Here is a 21574-nt window from a genome sequence, read left to right as displayed (position 1 = left end):
CATCAAAACACACGGGGGGGGGGGGGGCTGCGCGATGTAGGTGCATGGGCAAGGTAGCCGACCGGGTTGCCTAGGGCGCCCGGTCGGCTCACCCCTATTTCTCCTACTCCCAACTGGAGGAGTCCCAAGCCAGACTTGGATTTCTTACTATAGAGTGCTATTCTGATATCTACCACTGGGTGGGTCATGGGAGTATTTTTAGAAATGCAGGTGTCAGGGAACTGTTATCTTGCTACTTTCCCATTGTTCTGATGATCAGGTGCTGGGGGGGGAGGGGGTTATATAACTCCAACTTCCAGTGCAGCAGTAAAATAAGACTGAAGTTTTTTAGACACAGGTCATATGACTGACAGCACCTGGGAAATGAAGGATATGGCTAGCCCCATGTTAAATTTCAAAATTAAATATAAAAAAATCTTTTCACTCTTTTGAAAAACTGATTTCAATGCAGGATTCTGTTTGTGAAGTTTTATTAACTGGTGCATTTTGTAAAATTGTGTAAGATTTCCTTGGGACAGAATCCCTTTAAGATTGTTAAACCTGTTCTTAAAACAATTTTACTGATGTTAAAACAATTCTTCAATAAGTAAACAACATATGCGTGAATGCTAAACCAATCTGTTAAAACTAAACACAGGGGTAATATAAAAAAAGAAGTCTTAGGTTAGCCCACATCTAGTAACCTTTAGCAACCCATCAGATGTTTGTTTTCAAACAGCTGGCGAGTAAATACTACCCTTTGAATGGTTGCCATGGGTTACTAGACAATAAGCAAACTTAAGACCATTTATTACAATACCCCCAGATTGTTTCAAGAAATAACAATGGTAAATCCCTTTGAAATGAATCACAGTCGACGTTAATAGTTAAGTGACACGAAGTCCAGTGAAACAAACTAAATTTACCAGGGTGATTCAATTCATTAACCCACTGCTACACCAAAGCTAGTAATGAAAACAACAGGTGGCTCAGTACTGTCATACCATTCTAGATAAACAACAGGCTGCAGATGGAATGAAGCTACCATTCTAAAAATGCCTTGCATTCGATTCTATGTGTGAGTTCAGGGAGTTATAATTAAAAATTCTAGCTTGCCATTAGCCTGTCCTTGAAAGCAGTTATCATTAGTCAGACACCAGGATAAATTTTGCAGCTGCAAAGGAATGGGCAAATAAGAAGAAAAGTAACAAAGAGTCTCAGAAATCATATTCTCCTTTCAAAAACTGTACTTTAGACTGATATATCGTATTATTTCTGAATAATCTGCAAGTTTTAAATTACTTAGGGGTGCATGCATGGGATTTGTGCCCAGCCAACTACTTGCACTTTGTGCTTAACTGAACATAACATTCGGTGCTGGTCTTCCTTCTCATTGGAAGGGCCAGAATCAGGCAGAAAGACTTGTGATTGACAGTGAAGAGACACTTGGTCTATCACAGGTGGAATGGTAATATAGCAAGGCTTGTGCATGTGGATGCCCATGGGCCAACCATTTGCTAAACCTTACATGGCAGACACAAGTTGAACCTGCTTCACAAAATATGGGGGAAGCAAGGTGCATTGTTGTCATAAACATATGGTCCTTTGTGCCTGTATTTTGCATCTTGAACCTTTTTCACAAGCATACATACATTATCACTCCCATACAGTAAATGGAAACAAATTGCTGTTCACTTTGAGTCTTCCTTACTTAATGGCTGTTATATAAGATGTTATATGATGGTATAGAAGAGACTGTTGCAGGTACTGATAAGAAATAATGTAGCACAAACACAATCACCACTAGTTGAAGCTGCTCATTTTTCCTCTGTCCTAGAATCTTTCCTCCATACATCTACCCCAAAGAACTAAAGCACTGTAGCAAGATTGCATGTACTAGATTCCATTGTCTGTTCAAAACAATATATAAAAGAATTGATAAGGGGGGGGGCAAATGGGTTGCTATTTGGCCAGTATTTTAGAGACCCAAGACCCAAGCAGTATAAATTACACTTGGTGCCAATATTAGTCTTGGCGCCAAAGTAACCATACCAGTAAGACATCACTACAAAGCCTCAGGTCTTCAAAACTGGATCACTGCTCCCCAAGTATGAGACAGCAGACACCAAGAGTGATGAGAGCAGCAAAAGAAAGGAGCAACAGAGAAAGAGAGCCATGCAGCAATAATGTCTGCTTCTAGGTGATATATGCTTACTTATTTATTTATTTTTAAAAAAAATGCAACATATGGACAATTATTCTTATAAATATGTAAAAATATGATTCATAGAAGCAGTGAGAATTTTATTAAACAAAAGATGCCAGTATCACTTTGAAAAAATAACACAATGTACCATAAAGTTTCTACATGGACTTCTTACTGTTTGACAGAAGGTAGAAAAATATCAAACCAGCAGGTTTGTTCTTTTTTTCACATTTTGTTCTTCGAGTTCATGTCTCAGTCACTTAGTTTCTTCCTGTACAGATGCTGAGCTTGCAAAGTGAATGCCAAATAATGGCTTGTGTACAGAATAGACAGATTTAAAGCTGTCCAGAATGGAGTATTTCTTTTGGGCAACTTTCCAAAATATTACTGTTAATCTTATACTCTCACATATAGCTTTGTACTGTTACACAATACTAATACTAACACCTGTAAAAGGGTAGTGATGGGCGAAATAATTTGCCAGGCATGGATTTGCAGCAAATTTCTGCTTTTCGGCAATGGTGGATCTTTTTGAGAAATTTTCCACATGTTAATAATTGTCGCCCGCATAAAAAAATTTTTTAATGCATGTAAGAACATTGACGTGCGTCAAAAAAATGTCGCACGCGACAATTTTTTATGACATGTGAATCTCAAACATGTCACATGTGCGCGTTCCACTGAAAGATTAACAAAATGACCTAGAGAGGGGGGAGAAAGGTGACGTTTACTATTAGAAGACGCCTCTATGCCTAAGGCATAGAGGCAAAGCTGATTGCATTTGATTGACAGGGCTTAAAAATTAGACGCTATATGTTAGAAAATATACTACAACAAGAAAAAAAAAAGTGATGGTTTACTGGAATGTCCATTCTACCAATAGGTGATTTTTAAGGTAAGGGTGACAAGTCTGCTTTAAGAATACCCCTTAATGCTTATTTGACTGGATATCACTCTTATGGACCAATGCTGAATGTGTTAAGCTATTACAAGCACTGTACAAGCAAATCACCTATAATTTATATTTTTGACAGACATTGACCACTTTTTTTGTCACTGAAGGAACACAGTTGGAATAGACATATAAGCTTACTGATGTGCTTCAACAACACACAGATTCCTCATGGTAACTCATTGTCACTGGGTCTCAATGAGTGAAGAATCTATACTGTATCTCTCAAAATGAGTCCACATTCAAACTAAGCAGTAGAATATTTTTAGCAAGGCACTAAAAATAAAATAAAAGTACTAACACTGTTAATACTTGCAAATCTGCATGGCGGGTAATTTAATGTAATCTAAAAGAGCAAATATATGAATTATACTTTTTTTCTTCTTGCATAACTACGTTGATAATAAAAAGTTCTGTACACAGAACAATTGCAGCTCATTGTGTTCCGAAAACCCTGACCCTGTAAATCTTACGGTGTAAATGGAGATTATGTAACGCTTCCAAGGTTGCAAGAGCTGACATTCCTGTATCTTCACATTTTAAAGAAGCACAGTGTTTCTTATCTGCACTGCAAGGCGTTTACCTTGCAGTCTCTCACAGCTAAATGTTTAATACTCATATTTCATACAGTACAAATGCAGTGCCATTAAAACCGCAATTTATAATTTATTACTACATCAAATACCCATTTACACGCCATAGGTGGTAACATAAAAGGCGCAACATTCACTATTGATCTTGTTTCCTAATGCAGTTGATTAAGAGGTAGCATTTACTGGTCAACTCATTGAACCAACATTTGGTTGGTTTCTTTTGGTGAGTAGACCTGTACAATTTTGCATTGTTCGTTACATTACCACATTAATCTTTGTCCAAAATGGTTCTAGTAAAAGCAAGCAACAATGAAGATTTGTAATTAAGTAATATCTGATTATTTACCAGCTTTGTGCATCTTTTAACAGCTGATGTATAATCTCTATAAAGCACTTTGGAATATGTAGCACTTTGGAAAATAATAATATTGTAAAGAGAGCATCCTATATTTCTGGCTAAAGGGAGAATTTCAGGCAATTTCATGTTCTCTGTTGTTTAAGTAGTCTGAATTTTATGCAAGGCAGAGCTGAAACCAACATAGCCAACTTATCACATTTTTCCATCAAGAAAATCACTCTGAGAAAATGCAATCACTATTTTTTTCAACTTTATATCATTTTAAAGATTTATGCTTCAAAAACAAATTAACCACAGTAATAACCAAAGACATACAGATTCACATGGTTATGACAATGCTGCCACCACAAAAATCCATGTGGTGACTAGGTTATTTTTAAACCTGTATCAGAAACTGGACTGACTTTGATAGAGTTTTAAAGGTAACAGCATTGGGACTGATGGTTTCAACTTCATTTAGTAACTATTAAAAGGTCATAGTCTAAAAATATATACACATTGTGTATGTTTGAATTTGTTGACCTTAAAATAAAACTACAGGTATGGGACCCATTATCCGGAATGCTTGGGACCTGGGGTTTTCCTGATAAGGGATCTTTCCGTAATTTGGATCTCCTACCTTAAGTCTACTAAAAAAAAGTATATAAACAGTAATTAAACCTAATAGGATTGTTTTGCCCCCAATAAGGATTAATTATATCTTAGTTGGGATCAAGTACAAGGTATTGTTTTATTATTACAGAGAAAAAGGAAACTATTATTTAAAAATGTGAATAATTTGATTAAAATGGAGTCTATGGGAGATGGCCTTCTCGTAACTTCTCGGAACTTTCTCGATAATGGGTTTCCAGATAAGGGGTCCGATACCTGTATAATATAGCCTTTATTAATCAAGATGTCTTGACTGCCCCATGGAAATAAACAGATGTACAGCCTTGTTTATCTGCCTATTTGTGTTTGATTATATAAGCAAGAGCAACCATAAATGCTTTAAAGGAACAGTAACACCAAAAAATAAAAGAGCTTTAAAGTAATAAAAATATAATGCACTGTTGCCCTGCACTGGTAAAACTGGTGTGTTTGCTACAGTAACACTACTATAGTTTATATAATAAGCTGCTGTGTAGCCACGGGGGCAGCCATTCAAGCTGGAAAAAAGGAGAAAAGGCACAGGTTTACTTAGCAGATAACAGACAAGCTCTGTAGAATACAATAGTGTTTTATCTGTTATCTGCTATGTGCCTGTGCCTTTTCTCCTTCGAATGGCTGCCCCATACTACACAGCATCTTATTTATATAAATTATAGTAGACTTTCTGAAGTAAACACACAACTTTTACCAGTGCAGGGCAGCAGCACATTATATTTTAGTTACTTTTATACACTTTAATTTTTTGGTGTTACTGTTCCTTTAATATTGCAATCCCATCCAAAACCTCTCATGAAATCAGCTCTGTTGCCAATATTTTCATTAAAAAAAACCAATGGATAAAGAAATAACCTTTGAATATAGCCTCTTTCTGACATGGAAGTGCTCTTGTTTTACTTAGCAGAAGCAGCCTAGCAGAACGTGTATATTTTTCTGACTTCATAAATATTAAGCACAGTGATAGTAGATACAACTGTGCAAAGCCGCAAGACTTTGGTAAAACTATTTCATTAAACAGCATGCCTGTCCAACAACCTTCAGATATCCTTTCACAATGAACCACTGCATTATTTCATACATTATATACCATCTAGTTCTACAGTGTCCTCCACTTCCTTTCCACTTCATAGGCTGTAAGATCATTGAAGCAGGAAAGTCATAACTATTCATTTTATTATGCATTAATCCAGGTTCATTTTTCCATGGCATTGTCTTTTTGCTTCTTTTATGTAGCACACAATTGTGGTAAATGGTATTAGCATAAATGATAACAATTGTTAAATGTGATAAAAAATATATTTTGTATACAAATTAACTTTAATATCTATCATGAATCAATAATAGATTTGGGAAACATCAATGTCTAAATAAAATATAATTTAAATAAAACACTTTGGGGTCTAAAAGAAATAAATATATAAAACATTAAATATATATAATTATTTTATATAATAAATATAATAAAAAGGCATTAAAGGGTGGTTCATTTTTATGTTAACTTTTAAGTATGTTATAGAATGTCCTATTCCTAGCAACTTTGGAACTGACCTTTATTATTTATTTGTTATACTTATTGAATAATTTGCCTTCCGCTTTTACATTCCAGCTTTGAAATGGGGTCACTGACCCCGGCAGCCAAAAACGATTGCTCTGTGACCTTACAATTGTATTGTTATTGTTACTTTTGTATTACTTACTATTCAGTCTCTCTCCTTTTCATATTTCAGTCTCCCATTTAAACCACTGCCTGGTTGCTAAGGTAAACAAGACTAAATAGCTTTAGGAGTTTCAAACTGGGCAGCTGATGAACAAAAAGCTAATTAACTGAAAAACAAAAAAAATTGAATAAAAAAAAAATGAAAACTCCCCCCCCCCCCCACCACCACCACAGGGTCTTTGCAGAAGTGAGGGACCAGCAGAGGGATGATTCAGAGGTGAATATCTCTTCAGCTGCATATTTTTTGTTAACTATGTATATGGCAAAGATTGTTCTATTAATGTGACCTGTTAGATTTGTGAATGTTGTAAAAAGGTGAACTGTGTTTAACTGTGTTGCTTAAATCCAATAATGTGGGTTATTTATCATTTATCAGAATGGCTGGAGTGACACAAAATACATTGCTTAGGGCAGCTAAGTACAGTAATATATGGGATGCAAAACCACTATTCAGGCTGCCAATCACCAATACAAGTCGTTTTACTGCCATTATTTTGGCCAAGTGCCCAAGTTTCAGTTGTTGCCAAGGGGTAAACAAGTGAAATTTGAATTTCCCGGCCACTGAATTTTTCCTTCAAAGTACTGTCATTTATGAAAAATACAGTGAAACTATGGAAAGTTTGCTAAAAATAATTTTAGTAAATGATATGACCTACAGAATAATGTTACTCCCAGAGCACGTGTGTACAGTCTAAGAGCCCAGCCAGTACTGAAGTGCATTTGTCACTTGTCCCTATCATAATGGATGTAACTACTTAGCATAGGTATGCTGTTTGGAACTGTTTGCCTCATTAGTGATGCAGGTCACCTATGTCCCTGGCTAAGTAGTGTAATCATATAAAGGACAATTTCATCTCAAGGCGGAAGAAACATTAAGACATTAGGAAGGTGCATTTAATTATTTATGAATGCAGTGGGTTAAAGAGGCTGATAAACAGACAGAAATGTCCCAGGCAGGGTATGCAGCACATTATGGTCAGCTGACACATACAGGTACTGGTCATATAATAGATATGGTTAAAATGCATGCCATTTAATAAAAATAATACATAGATTTTAGATTTGTCAATATTTTGAAAATTAGTTATCAACTCTTTATTTTTATAACTGATTGATTCTTCCAGTGTATTTGCAAGCTTTGATGCCCCAGTCACGACTTTCAATCCCCTCCACCAAGTTTAATGCACCTTTTTGGCTCATGATATTGGAGAGTTTACACATGCATACCAACAAGAGTCCCCAATATTTGTTAAGTCTGCTGTAATGGTTTAATGCCACAAAGACACATCAAACATGGCGGCACAAATTAGGACCTGTATATCTAGTGGCTCCAACATCACAGCCTCCAAAGCATATACTTTTTTTTGGTTCCTACAGATATTAAAGATGATTTTTGGAACCAGTGCATACCATACCTTGATTGACACCTGAAGAACCATGATAGCTACTTATTGTTAACATTCCCACTCTCCCAATGCTTCACATTACCTTATTGCTGGGGCCATCAAGTTTGTTTTGGTTGCAGCTAGAAACCCTTTAGGTCTGCGTTTCTTTCTTTATTTTTAATGAAGCAGTGTAAATCTGATAGATGATTAAACACGCAAACTGTATCCACAAGGAATAATGATTTGTATTATTGTTTATGATCAATCATATTTTAATTGACATATGCAATTTGCAGCAGAGATTGCTAACAATGATCAGGTCTATGGGGGACAGCCATCAGAATAGTGAATCGGTTCACTTAATGGTCTATTACTCTAAGATTTCTACATGCTCTTTGAAATATAATTATTACAGTGAAAATAATATGGATGCAATTATCAGGCAGGGTTTCCTCAACGTATTGCCTTGTGCCCTTTGATTAAAAAAGAGAATGAATATTGCATATCATCATGTCACTGCACTGTTTGTGCTTCTGACAGAAAGCTTATAGCAAGCTGGCTATCGGGCCTTTCAATTGTCTGTTTACTTCAATATCTAATAAAAAAGAATGTACCCTACTTATACTTTTATCTTCTGAGCAGAAAGCTACTAGAGAGCTTTATTAGTCTGTATAATTTGTCAGAATGCTGCTTTCAATTCATATATCTTGGACCTGCCTTACTGTCCCTCTTTACAGTCAGTACTTAAATTGCATCCATTGATTCCAGTGAAACTGTTGCCTTCAGGGGCCATGAACTGTCATAAAAATATTAGAATGCTTGCTTCACTTTAACATGGAATTACTTTTGAATTGTGGATGCACTGAATCTAGGATTCAGCCAAATACCAGCACTTTTTGCAGGATTCATTCCTTATGTCCATTTGAACTTAATCCAAACCCTTAAAGTCATGTGACTTTGCTTATAATTCAGTATTCAGCCAAATCTTTCCTAGAGGATATCATATTAAAGGAAAACTATACCCCCCCAGAATGAATACTTAACCAACAGATAGTTTAAATCATACTAATTTGCCTATTAAAGTAATGTAATATATATTAGTAAATATTGTTTTTGGGCCACCATTTTGTGAAGGTCGGTGTGCTCCTTCAGAGATCACCTGACAGAAAATAATGCAGCTCTAACTGTATCGAGAAAACGTGTGGGAGCAAAAGACAGAGCTTTGTCTATTAATTGGCTGATGTGACCTAAGATGTAAGTGTTCCCTTGGTTTGTTTGTGTGCACCGTAAATCGTATGATCGCCTTAAAATGGCAATTTTCTATTGAAGCATCTATGAATAAAAAGGTATATTTATAAGAAGATAATTCATTTCAATGAAGCAGGGTTTTATATATGAGCTGTTTTATGCAATTTTTTTTTTTATAAAGACCTATATTGTTCCAGGGTATAGTTTCCCTTGAGGTTGAATCCAAAAATAATGGAATCAGTGTATCCTTATTTTAAATAAAAGTCCTCTAAGATATGGGCATAAGATAGCTTTAACTTTATTAGTATAAGGTCCCTTTAAAGATGGCCACAACAAAAACAATTACCTTCACTGGTATCACAGTTGACATAGTAACGGAATATAAAATTTTATCCTAATATGTAGGGTCAGATTTCTAGGGAAATCACCAGCTAGTGTGAGGTGCTTGTGAGTGGCAATCTCATCTGACCTGCTCGGCGTGACAGAAACAGTGCTATTTTTCTGCAATCGATTGCTCTGCCTTGCTGATAATTTTTTTTAATTAGTCTTCTTTTCCACAAAAGGGTTTTTGAGAAAAATCAGGTTTTATGTGGAAAGCTGCCTTTACTTCTGTGTCCAGCATGCCACCAGTTAATACAGTTCTGGCAGCATGGCAGAATTCACAAGGGACAGGCATGAGGTCTTTCAGACTCACAAGTTAGAGCCACAATGGAGTCCTGTAATTACCACCTACCCTAAGCAAGCAGTAAGGACAAGGCTGCCTTACACTCTCTGGGGCTGGGCTCCTCAGGGCTGGAACTAGGGGTAGGCAGGAGAGATATTTGCCTAGGGTGCAATGGTGGTGGTGGTGGGGGCATTAGGCACATGTAAAGTTGGTACCAGGGGTTGATAACTTCTCTGCCTGGGACCAGTGGCCTTTGCTGTACACAGTAATCGTGATCACCATTAAGAATCTTGATTCAAAACTGTCTTTATTGCAGGCTTCTCATTAAACAGACAAGACAAAATGGAATAAACCAACCAGAAAACTCTTTTTAGTTTCACGAGTCACACACACTCTCTCTCTCTCTCAATGACGTATTCACCATGACGTGAATGAACGTTTACATGGTGCGGGTGATGTTGCTGGCCGGGTTGCAAATGCTTTTTAACTCATCACTAAGGGGAGCCCTTTTACTACCCCTAGCATGTTTGCACTTGCATCTGGTCTTTTAAAATAACCCCCTAGCAACTAGGCTACAAAAAAAAATATAATAATAATAATTTTTAAAGAAGGTTAAACACACATATAATGACCCGTTTTAGAAAACCCTGCTCACAGCATTTCTATTCAAATTCTGCGGACTAATGGTTTACAGTAACAACATTCAATACAGTTATGGGATCCATTATCTGGTAACCTGTTATCCAGAAAGCTTAGAATTATGAGAAAGGCTTTTCCCATAGACTCCGTTTTAAGCAACTAAATCAGATTTTTAAAAATTATTTCCTTAGTGGAGGCAAAACAATCTTATTGGGTTTATTTAATGTTTAAAGATTTTTTTTGTATACTAATGGTATGGGGATCCAAGTTATGCAAAGACCCCTTATCAAGAAAACCCCAGGTCCCAAGCATTCTGGATAACAAATCCTATACCTGTACCAAAGAAAATAACAAATATATTTTAAAAGCCAATGAATTAATTCTTAGGCTGAATATTCACTGTGCTGCATTTCCTCATTAATCATGAGTAATCATTTAAACTTACACCAAGGTTCATTTACTGTGTTAAAATTATAATCATAGAAAGGGGATAGACAGACATTCTTATTTAACTTTCTCATTAAAGGCAAGCGATTACGGCAATTATTATAATGATAATTTATGTATAAGTTTCTCCAGTATCCGACTGCTCTGTACTGTTGTTGAGCAATAATTGGATTCACAGTAAACTGCAAATAATAACAGGGTTTGAAACAGAAAAGACAAAGAAAAGCCATGAAGCCGTTATAGTTTGACAATCACAGACATACCCACAGCCCATGTGTCCTGCCGGGGTTAAAAGAGCTGCACATTTTCATTTTTTTTTTAATGTGGCCATGTGAGTAATTCTACATTTACATGCATATATGGGTGCAATTCCACAACTGAGGCAAGCAAGAGTCCTGTCATTGGCCCAGTCCCAAAGGTACCAACAGACACCACAGTCCAGTTCTGAGGTCCCAAAAACATACCTCCCAACATTTTGAAAATAGAAAGAGGGTTAGCAGGTTATTTAAAGATTGAACATATTTCTGGGGGTTTGGGGTCCTGTTTTATGTGTTATTACAGTTTTGCTGAAAAAGGTGAAATTGCCCTTTAAGCTGCAAGTCTCAGTTCCCCCAAGAGACCTGTTTACCTTATTAGTTACAATGTGTCTCAGTGCAGGTGGGGCTTTTTACCTTTCTGGGCTCTCTGCCAAAAGCTACTTTTTAATTAAATGTGAGAAACAATGTTTCTAAGTGCAGCTGAAGTTTGTTAACTTTTTGAGCTCTCTGTCAAAAGCTACTTTTTAATTAAATTTGTATGTTTTTTAGCTTCAGTGCAGGAGATCAAAGGGAAATTATGGACTTTTCTGTAACAATCCGTGACTGCGGGTTGAGCTGTCAAAAGAGGGACTGTCCCGTGAAAATCAGGACAGTTGGGAGGTATGCAAAGAGTGTGGAGCTTCCTGGTGAGTGGCTAGGGTTTGGGAAGATGATGGGGCATGTCTGTACCTATTGGGGTGAGGCTGGAATGATCAGGAACATAGTATATTTCAATAAGCATTTTTTTAACTGATCTCCTAAGCTGGAAGGGCCCACCCACCAGTAGGCTCCATTCTAGAAGTCTATTAATAAATTGGTCATCCTTAGGGGAACTTTCAACTAAGTTATAAGGGCCATCATGACTTTTCATATAAGAAGATTGCGCCCTTAGTGCTCATCTACAGAGCAATTTCGTCCCCCTCTACACTCTACACGCTCTGCACTGTGCGCCAGTTGAAAAATCCAGCACTAACTGAAAAGCACAGTAATAGGCAGTAAGGACAGAATCCCAATGCTTCATTTTGCCGGTCCTACCTAATAGACCGTAACTGGTATTGCTGATTAGGGCCTTTCCTTCACTTTGCACACTGTATTTCCCTTAGCAAATGAGCCCTGCAATACCTAGAATGTTCAACATTGCAATATATAATAGAGGCTTTGTGCCTATATAATTACTTAGCTCAGTCAGGGCTGCCATCAGTTGGGACAGAGGTACTCCAGGGGACCTGAGGCATAGAAGCCCCAAGGAGACATGTAGTTGTGATTTAAAGGTCACAAAGGGGCACGGCTTGCAGGAGCGGATGGGCTTTGGGTACACTGTGGATGGGTTTGACTGAAGCATGGTCATTTGTACATGGGGCATTACTGGGACCCCATTCTACTTGTAGAAAGGGCCTACCATATTTCTTACAGGAATATAAAATAAGCTGCTCCACTTAGGGTTTCCATATTCTTCTGAAAGAAAAAATCTTCCTTTCTTTCTTTGTATATTTCTTCCATGGTAAAGAGTAATTTTACTCACAAGGGGAAAACTTTTACTGTGAGGGGATATCTGTGCCACTTGAAAATCTGCAGAGGATTCCCCCATTTTCTGTGCATCAGACATTAACAATAACAATAAAGTTATAGCCTCACAATAGTTTTTTGGCTGACGGGATCAGTAACCCCATTTGACAGCTAGAAAGAGGCAGAAAAGGAACGTAATTAATTAAAAAAACATTAAAAAAATAAATAATGAAGATCAATTGTAAAGTTGCAATTGGAATAGGACACCCCTATATATATTGCCACTATGCAATGCACAATGCACAAATAATGCTTCTTGACCCTGTCTGTGCCAGCATGGCATTTCATTTTCATTTTTGCCTACAATGCTGATGTAAAACACCTCAAATCTACTTCTCTCAGTAACAGACCAATAGTCCCAACTTAAATAATACAACTGAAATGCATCTTTACATACGGTCCTGTTTGCTATTAGATACAGAGTGTGTGGGGAGGGGGGGGCAGTGATACTGCTTGGACCAAGACTGACTGGTACTGTTTTTAGTACACCAACAACCTGTACCCTAAATATGTAAATGATAAAGCTCCAGGCAGGCACAGCTTTTACATATGCCATATTCTTTAAATAGCTTCCTATCATTGTTTGGAGTTCTGTTACATAATTAAGTACTCTTTGATGTAACCAGATCTAAAGCATTAGGATAAGCAACCCAACCACAAAACAGCAGCATAGGCCACAAATGACTTCCCTTTCCCAGGAATGTAATCAGGAGTCTGCAGTAGCAATTCCATTGCATGCTTGGTAATATATTGTTAGCAGGCCTTGGAATCCAGCTCACAAATCAACCAATGTCACTAAGGTCAGGAAAGTGGAAAATCTGTATACGTTCTTAAAAGGACAATCAATATTAAATTCTAGAAGTTTCACAGTCTGATCACTATCATCATTTATTTATGAAGTGTCAGCAAGATACACAGCACTTTACAATAACACATGAGGAAATGGATCCTTACAATGATGTAATAATAATATCTATACATATCAACATACTTGATACTCATTTTACACTAAAAAAAAAGACATTTTCTGCTATCTTATACCATTCTTCTTAGCATACTGGACTCCAAATCGTAAGTATCCTTGAAATATGAAGAACAGAACTGTATATCAGGGCTCATTCACATGTACACTGATATAATTGAAAGGATGATTTACAACCACAGGTGTAGTGTGCAATTTCAGACACAATTTGCACAGTGAGAAAGGTAAAGTCAATTGGTACACAGGCTGTTATGACTGCCTTGGTCCCTTCAGGGACAGTACAAGAGATCAAAAGTGCAGTCAAGCGAGTATCACTCAGGAACATGGAAGTCATGTTTGCTCTTCAGTGTGCCATGGGACAGTAAGCTCACCTCCAGCAGAATGAGAAGTGAGTCACAGAATGAAAGAATTGTTTTTACCCCAGAGAATAGCAGCCATAAAAACACAGAGCCAATGTGATAAAAGTCACAAGGTTGGCACAATATGTAATAACCCAAGGCAAGCACCTAGTAGCATTCAGTTTCCATGAAAGCATACATGTAAATGGTTTCTATGAATTACTGGACCTGGTGCAAACTTTGCACCTTTTCTTACATTACCCTAATGTCCTAATTAACAATCTCTTACCTCCATTCTTATAAATAAAAGCCTGAAACCCCCAATGCTGCCCATTTGATATGTTCTATAAAGGCTGCCACAGGACTGTTGTGCATTGTAGAAACAGCACAGCCACAAACATTAACCAGACTCCAGGCACTTTCATAAATGAACTTCTTGTAAGAATATAGATTTTTTTTCCCCCTAAAAACAAATGCAGGTCTGATGGTTTTACAGTACATTAGTGCAGTAATGAGGTTTACTTTTGTTGGAAATGCACCTTTTTATGGGGTATATTTGGCATAGGTTTATAGTGGGTGGACCCAAGCATAACACCTAAAGATACAACTTGTAACCCAGATGCACATGATTTTAATGACAGAAAATTTTATAATGCACACACACATATGAACATATAATGCAGAGGCATAACACCAGGGAAAGCCGACCTCACCAAGTGTTGAATGGGGTAATTTTTTTATTATCATCTATCCTCAATATCTCGCCTATGATTCTTTATGTTAATAATATCGAAGGCTTTCACTGATAAACTATAAAATGTTTATTGTGCAACATTTAATTACCTCACCTGAACAGTGTAGATTCTCCAAAAGCTAATAAAATTGTCAATGTGAGGTAAAAAATGGTGATAATCCCTGTTCAATAAAGCAATTATACACCATTCTGCACCATTCTTAAACTTTTCTACTCTAATAACAATCTTTGCAGCACCCATAAGTTCTTAAGATGTTTTAAGGACAGTGGGGACCCAGTGGCTTATATATATAGTAAATAATGTAAAATATAAGGTTATTATAAGTTACAGATGAGTTCCTTGACCATATACAGGTCATGGAACTCTGAGATGACTTCTAATATCCTCATATTTTTTTAAAAGGGGCTACTTTATTTATTATAATACACAAGTTTCAGTGAGTCATGTAACAGAAATGACATCACTAAGCACCAATTATAACTGATGACATCACTAAGCACAGTTTATTAGGATATCATTTACAGGATATTCATGGCTTTTGTGTATTATACACACACACACTGGCACTATACTGTACATTGCCTCTTACTGCTACTAATACATCTTCTTCTATAGCCTAATGTTCTGTTGGCCTTCTCTTACTGCTTTTCTGTACTGTCTGCTTTGTTTAAGGGCCTGTAAGACCAGAAAATGACATGTAATATAACATTAAAGGCATGGCTTCTAATAAAAAATATATTTTCCTTCATGCTGTAGGACTTTTTGACCCAAGTCATAAATATACTCACTGAACCCACAGAACACAAACATGGGACTCAAAAAAAATGGGACAAAACACAGGAATGTTTTGGTATAAAAATGTATCTTTGCTTTTAGACTGCAGGGTGTTCTGATTAGGGCTGCTACCTTTTGCTAAAGCCGAAACTAACCAGTTGCAGTGGCAAAACACATGTTTAGATCAAATTTACTAACCCAAAATAAGAACTATTTTTTAGAAAATGAATAAACTCTTCTAACTTCCCTGCTTTCAAACGAAACAAAAAATGAAATAACTTACTAGATAACAATCAAATAAATTACTAGATGAATTGTGACTGCAAAGACACAGTAAATAAAATTCATACTAACAACAGGCTGTTAATTATGACTAAACACAAATTATTAAAAGAAATACTGCTGTACACAAGACATACATACACAAAACTTCCTTCTGCCTCATACTATTACAGTACCTCATAAGTGCATCATAAGTCTACTAGGTCACAAAACTATGAGCCATAATGTGTCTCCAGCTGTACGTTTAGTGAATCCACAGAAAATAAGTTATCCAAAAAAGGATATTTTCTTCTTCAGTCATACACTTTTGGGGCATTTTCTTAACAAAAAATGACAGTGCCAAAATATATTCTCCAGTGCTTTACAAAGATTATACATCATTCACTGACCGGTGGAGTTTACAATCTATAGTCAGGATCTAATAAACCAGCCCAAATGTTTTAGGACAGTGCAAGGAAACCATAATACACAGAGGAAACCCACACACTCCTTGCCAGTGCCCTGGCTGAAGTGCCCTGGCTGAAACCTAATACCCCAGCACTGTAAGGCAGTATTGCTAACAACTGTGCCACCATGCTTCAGTCATTAACAATCACTACATTTATATTTCTAGTGTAAGCAAAAGTAATGAAGGCCAATGGCATTTAGAAAATCAGGAAAGTCGCTGGAAATCCAATAAGCCATTGCATTCCAAAGTTTGCTCAAGCAGATGAAAATAGCAAGTATCTGTATGATCTATGCAATAATGAATCCCTCATTAACAGCATGGCTGACTTACTTGTATAATGGCAGCTTTCCTTTCATAAAATATTCCTATCATAGCAATCTACTGAAGCTCATAGAAATGGCTTAGTTCAATGGAGTGCATATTTAGAAGAATGCTGCCAGAAAGAATTCAGTCGTGCATTATGAAATCAATATTTTTCGTTCACAACAACAAGACATTTTACAACTGCCCCCTATAGTGTACATGATTCATGTGTAAAAGACCGCTATACTGAATGCTGTGTGCAGATTTATATTGCCATTCTTAGGGCTCCTTAGAATGTTTTCATTCTGAGGCCATTATATATAAATTATACAAGAATGCCATGTCCCATAGACTCCCATAGACTCCATTTCAATCAAATAATTCCCATTTTTAAAAATAAATGCTGTCTGTAAGAATAAAACAGTGCCTTATGCTTGATCTTAAACAAGAACTAATGCTTTTTTATTAGACAAAGTATGATGATCCAAATGAAGTAAAAACCCCTTATAGGGAAAAACCTCAGGTCCAAAGCATGGGATAACAGTTCTCATACCTGTACCATAATTAAAATGATTCAATTTGCTCAATTCTTCTCATAAAACGTTTAGGCATAAGCACCTTTCATACAGACCATACAATCTAAGTGAAAGTACACACTAGATGCAGAAATCCAGAACACATCCAAGAGGGGACACCTTAACTAAGGCCTCTCTAAAGTTAAAGATAACTAAAGCTTAGTTATCTAAAGGGATACTTTCATTATTTTATGGTGTACTTTTTATTTCTAAATTACACTGTTTACATAGCAAATAATTCACTCTGCCATTTAAAACTGTATTCTTGAACCAACAAATGTATTTATTTTAGTTATAATATCGGTGTGTAGGCAGCCATCTCAGTGCATTGTGCCTGAGTCTGAGCTTTCAGGAAGAGCCAGCGCTACACATTAGAACTGTTTTCAGATAACCTATTGTCACTCCTACTCCCATGTAAAGGGAGGAGTCCCAAGCCGGCGGGATGGCACACGTGGCGGCGCGATTGCACGAAATCGGGAAATCGCGCCGCCGCGTGTGCCATCCCGCCGGCGACTTACATGTTCGCCGGAGGGATGGCGGGTCATGGCAACTCGGGGAGATTAGTCACCCGTGACAAGGGAGATTTGTCGCGGGCGACTAATCTCCCCGTGTGCCAGAGCCCTTAGTGAAGTTTATCAGAGCACAGGTCACATGGCTGTGGCACCCTGAGAAATGAAGAGTATGGCTAGCCCCATGTGAAAATTAAATATAAAAAAATCTGATTTCAATGTTTCAATGCAGGATTCTTCTGGATAAGCTCTAAAAACTGATGCGTTTTGAATAAAACATGTTTTCCAATGTCATTTAACGTCTTAGATCAATGACATATGGGGTGTTTTAATGCCACCATTTTTTAAAAGAGCATTTTGCCAATAAAACGCCAGCCATTCCATTCCAGGTCCAATTGTACCCAGGATACCTAGGACTGCTGCTGACGCTCTAGCATGTGCATCATAGATAGGTTTGCCATCTTTTCTGTAAAAAAACACCGGCCTTCTAATATTTTATGTTTTTTTCTATTAATAAAATTGGCATCAAGCATCATATTTACTGGCCAAAAATGCTAGAATATCGGCCAGGTGGCAACCCGGATCATGGACACTGGCTAAGGAAAGACAGAGCCTTCTATTTAGCCATACAGGGTTTCTGTAGCTGGGAAGGAGTAGAGCAGCCCTATGCCAAGCAACAACCATACTAAGAATGAATCTGTGTGTAGCTATTATGACTAAATAACTGACACTCCTACCATCCTTACAAACAGGGTTTGATTATAGGTAAAAGTGAGTGGTTTTTGTGAGGGGTCACTCTTATTTACTGAAATCATTTAACACTAAAGGAGTGATGGGCAAGCTGCATGTTAAATGCTTAATAAAGTCAAGTAAAAGCAAGTATAAAATAAGCTCATACATTTCCCCGGTTTGACTTGCCCTTTAAAATCAGCAGATGGAGCTGTAATGAGCAAACTTGGCCAGTTTTTTAATCAGAACCTACTTTAGGGAGTGACATCAGAGGGGATCCATGTATTAACTGTCCATGGTAAAAGGACCCACTACATAATTAATATTGCTTTGGCTTTTTGCCTTGAAAGTGTAATTTAACAGCATTTGATGAATCATACAACAAGTATTTATGATTTGATACATTTCTCAAGGTGCGAGTCCCAAGCTTCCAGCATCACCATGGCCCCATCTCCCCCATCTCTCAGCCTGCTAGTTATTTCTCAGTAGTGTCATTCATTACAAGTGAAGGTCTTGCAGGAATCCAAACCTCCTTTAAATCCATGTTTTGCCATTGTTAGATGCTGTTTCATAGCCCGAGGGTGATTCCGATGTTTTTCCTTTATGCTTCACTCAACCAAGTCTCATTCTGCGCTGTATAATTGATATGCCAGATCACTGAGAGACTGGCTCCTATGCCTTCCTGCTGGTTGATAAGGTGTGTGCTAATTACAGCTTGACCTCCTTCCCTTCAGATAAATGCATAAATACACATGCCTTCTATATATATATATAATTACCAGTAAAATTGGCCCCCGCTCTTTGCTTATTGAGTTCACCTTCCATCATTATATGTATGTCCAATCAATCACGTATAATTCATGGTAAAATAAATACACGCGGGGCTCTGTTATTTTACATGCAGCCTTTCAAATGAAATGGAAACAAGTCCAGGCTTTGGTATGAAATCAAAGCTAATCTCATTGACTCCAGCTTTCCCTCTGCTTCTATACTGTATGCCATCTGACTGCAAAGGCACCCAGCATGATAAACAGGAATAATCAAATTGTTTTCAGGCTGTTCCGTCCAGCATGACTGAGAATTAATAAGACTTTGTTGTGGCTACAGTACAGTAGAGTGCGCTCATATTATTCACACAAACTCACAGGCTAGTGCTTGGCATGACCATTTTTTACCCTATCAATGATTGTTTTGCTTTTTTTTAAAAAATTAACACCGGTCATTTACTTCATTTGGTCATTTACTTCATTTACCCTCCCAGTGGCATAAATTCTATGCACCTCTGTATTCACTGTAGTAGTAATAATAATAATAATAATGGTTCTAATCTAAAGCAAAGGAGTTTTATGGCCTGAAGTGCAGGGTATGTACCAGGGGCAAGGTGCCAGCCTTGGCTCTGTCTAAGCAATCACCAGCTGTATTCAGCACACAGAAATAACCTCATTATATTGGTCTCTCTATAAACAGAACGTTTCATGGAACCCATGATTACTGTGTGCTGAGTCTAGTGACATAACAGTGGTATGTGTGTATGAGAATTCACCCCAGGTACTCTAAATACATACACATTTACACAGAACATTCAATGCATGTGCGTGTACTTGCTTAAGTTCACATTACAGAGTGACCACAGACCTTACACCACCATAAAAGCTGTCATTAAGAAGTAAACATGGGTGAAACCAAAAGCATTAAGTATTATCTGGGCACCATACTTTGGTTACTTCACAATTAAGGAATTCAAACGTTTACTTTTCACCAATAAACTATATTCAAGGCAGACAGAGATCAATGATTTCTTCCCTGGAACAAAGTGGGCAGAAAGAGGATAGAACACAGACAAGAAGCCAGTGGGGTCTTACTGACCAAGGCCACCCCTCTTTATTTGGTGCTGGAGCTCAGAGATGTGCAACTTGGGGCTAATGGTGAATTACACCACTGAGTATCCCCAACACCTTAATAAGTATGTTAGGGTGTGTGGGACATTTGCATGGCCAATGGGTGCAGTACATGACCCAACTGAAAAGCCTGAAGCATGAAGTAACACCCAATGGTACAACCCACAGGTCAATCAGCAGGGACTCCATTGGAAAATCTGATCAACCCCATGGATCTACCAAGGAGTTTCTCTTATACATTATTTGCAGGATTAAAGTTCCATGAAGAACTAAAGATGTTTCAGAAGGGACTAAAAAAATATGCTGCTTTCAAGGAGGCGATTTTTTCATTGATAACCAGAGAAATAATTACTGTTAGCTTGTACGTGCTGCTGCATAGAAACAACTCCAATGCATCCCTTCATGGAACTTCATGGAATGAGATGCCCAAGCATTTGGCGCCCTGGCATTTCTACAACAGGCTACAGTGTGTCTCTGTCTCACAAGCAGCTTTTAACAGAACAGAAATGAGAGTCTGACTGAAAAATCTGATGGAATCGGAGAGTCGCTGCCTCCCCCCATGAAGAGCAACAGGCGTCACAGAGAAGATGGAGCTGAGCCCTTACCTGGGGAAACTACCTGACGCCGCTGTTAGTAGATGGGGATAACATTCTTGCTCCGAGGCGCCGCTCGCTTTTCTTAGTGCGATGTGTAGCCCGGGCGCCAGGGATCCTTCACTTGTAGCTTTGGCTCCTTTATGCGTCCTGTGGCTTGCCTGTCATACAGGGGGCTCCCTTCAGAAGCATCAGCTGCTCCTCCTGCTGCAACCCAGGGGAGGAGAGTCCGGCTGAGCGTGGAGGAGACAGTCTGAGAAGCAGCAACAGCAGCAGTAGCAGCGCAGACGCACAGACGCGCACTAGGCTCAGACTGCCGGGGTATGGGCGCTGCTGCTGCTGCTGATGTGGGTGTGACTGCCATTGCACAAGTCACATCTCTGCTGTGTTGCTGATCTTCAGGCATGGCCCTGATTCCAGCTAATCATCTTCCAGCAGCCATCACACTGCCATTTCTGTGCCAAGCTCCATGTACATCAGGGTATACTCTCTGCTTATTAACCACTGACTTATTCATTTCCTCATTCCATTACACCAGGGGAGTCCACCCTTTGGTCCAACAGCTGTAGAACTACAGCTACCAGCATGCCCTGATCTTGATAGCCTGCATTATGGATCATAAAATGTGTCTAGATAAGGAAATTGATTTGTAACATCATGTTTTAGTGTATTAAAATAAAACTGGGAAAT

At 37.9% G+C, this 21574-nt stretch overlaps 1 protein-coding gene across 1 annotated transcript in view; it reads right to left on the bottom strand.

Annotated features, from left to right (window-relative positions):
• Positions 1-21350, bottom strand: part of lrrc3b (leucine rich repeat containing 3B) — a 65949-nt gene extending 44599 nt beyond the window's left edge. The window contains exon 1 of the mRNA XM_004915384.4: positions 20897-21350. The gene's annotated coding sequence lies outside the window, so the exon portion shown is untranslated. The remainder of the gene's footprint in view (positions 1-20896) is intronic.
• Positions 21351-21574: the final 224 nt, after the last annotated feature.

Source organism: Xenopus tropicalis, chromosome 6 (assembly GCF_000004195.4).
Source record: "Xenopus tropicalis strain Nigerian chromosome 6, UCB_Xtro_10.0, whole genome shotgun sequence".
Lineage (NCBI taxonomy): Eukaryota > Metazoa > Chordata > Amphibia > Anura > Pipidae > Xenopus > Xenopus tropicalis.
This window is presented reverse-complemented; position numbering and strand designations above follow the sequence as displayed.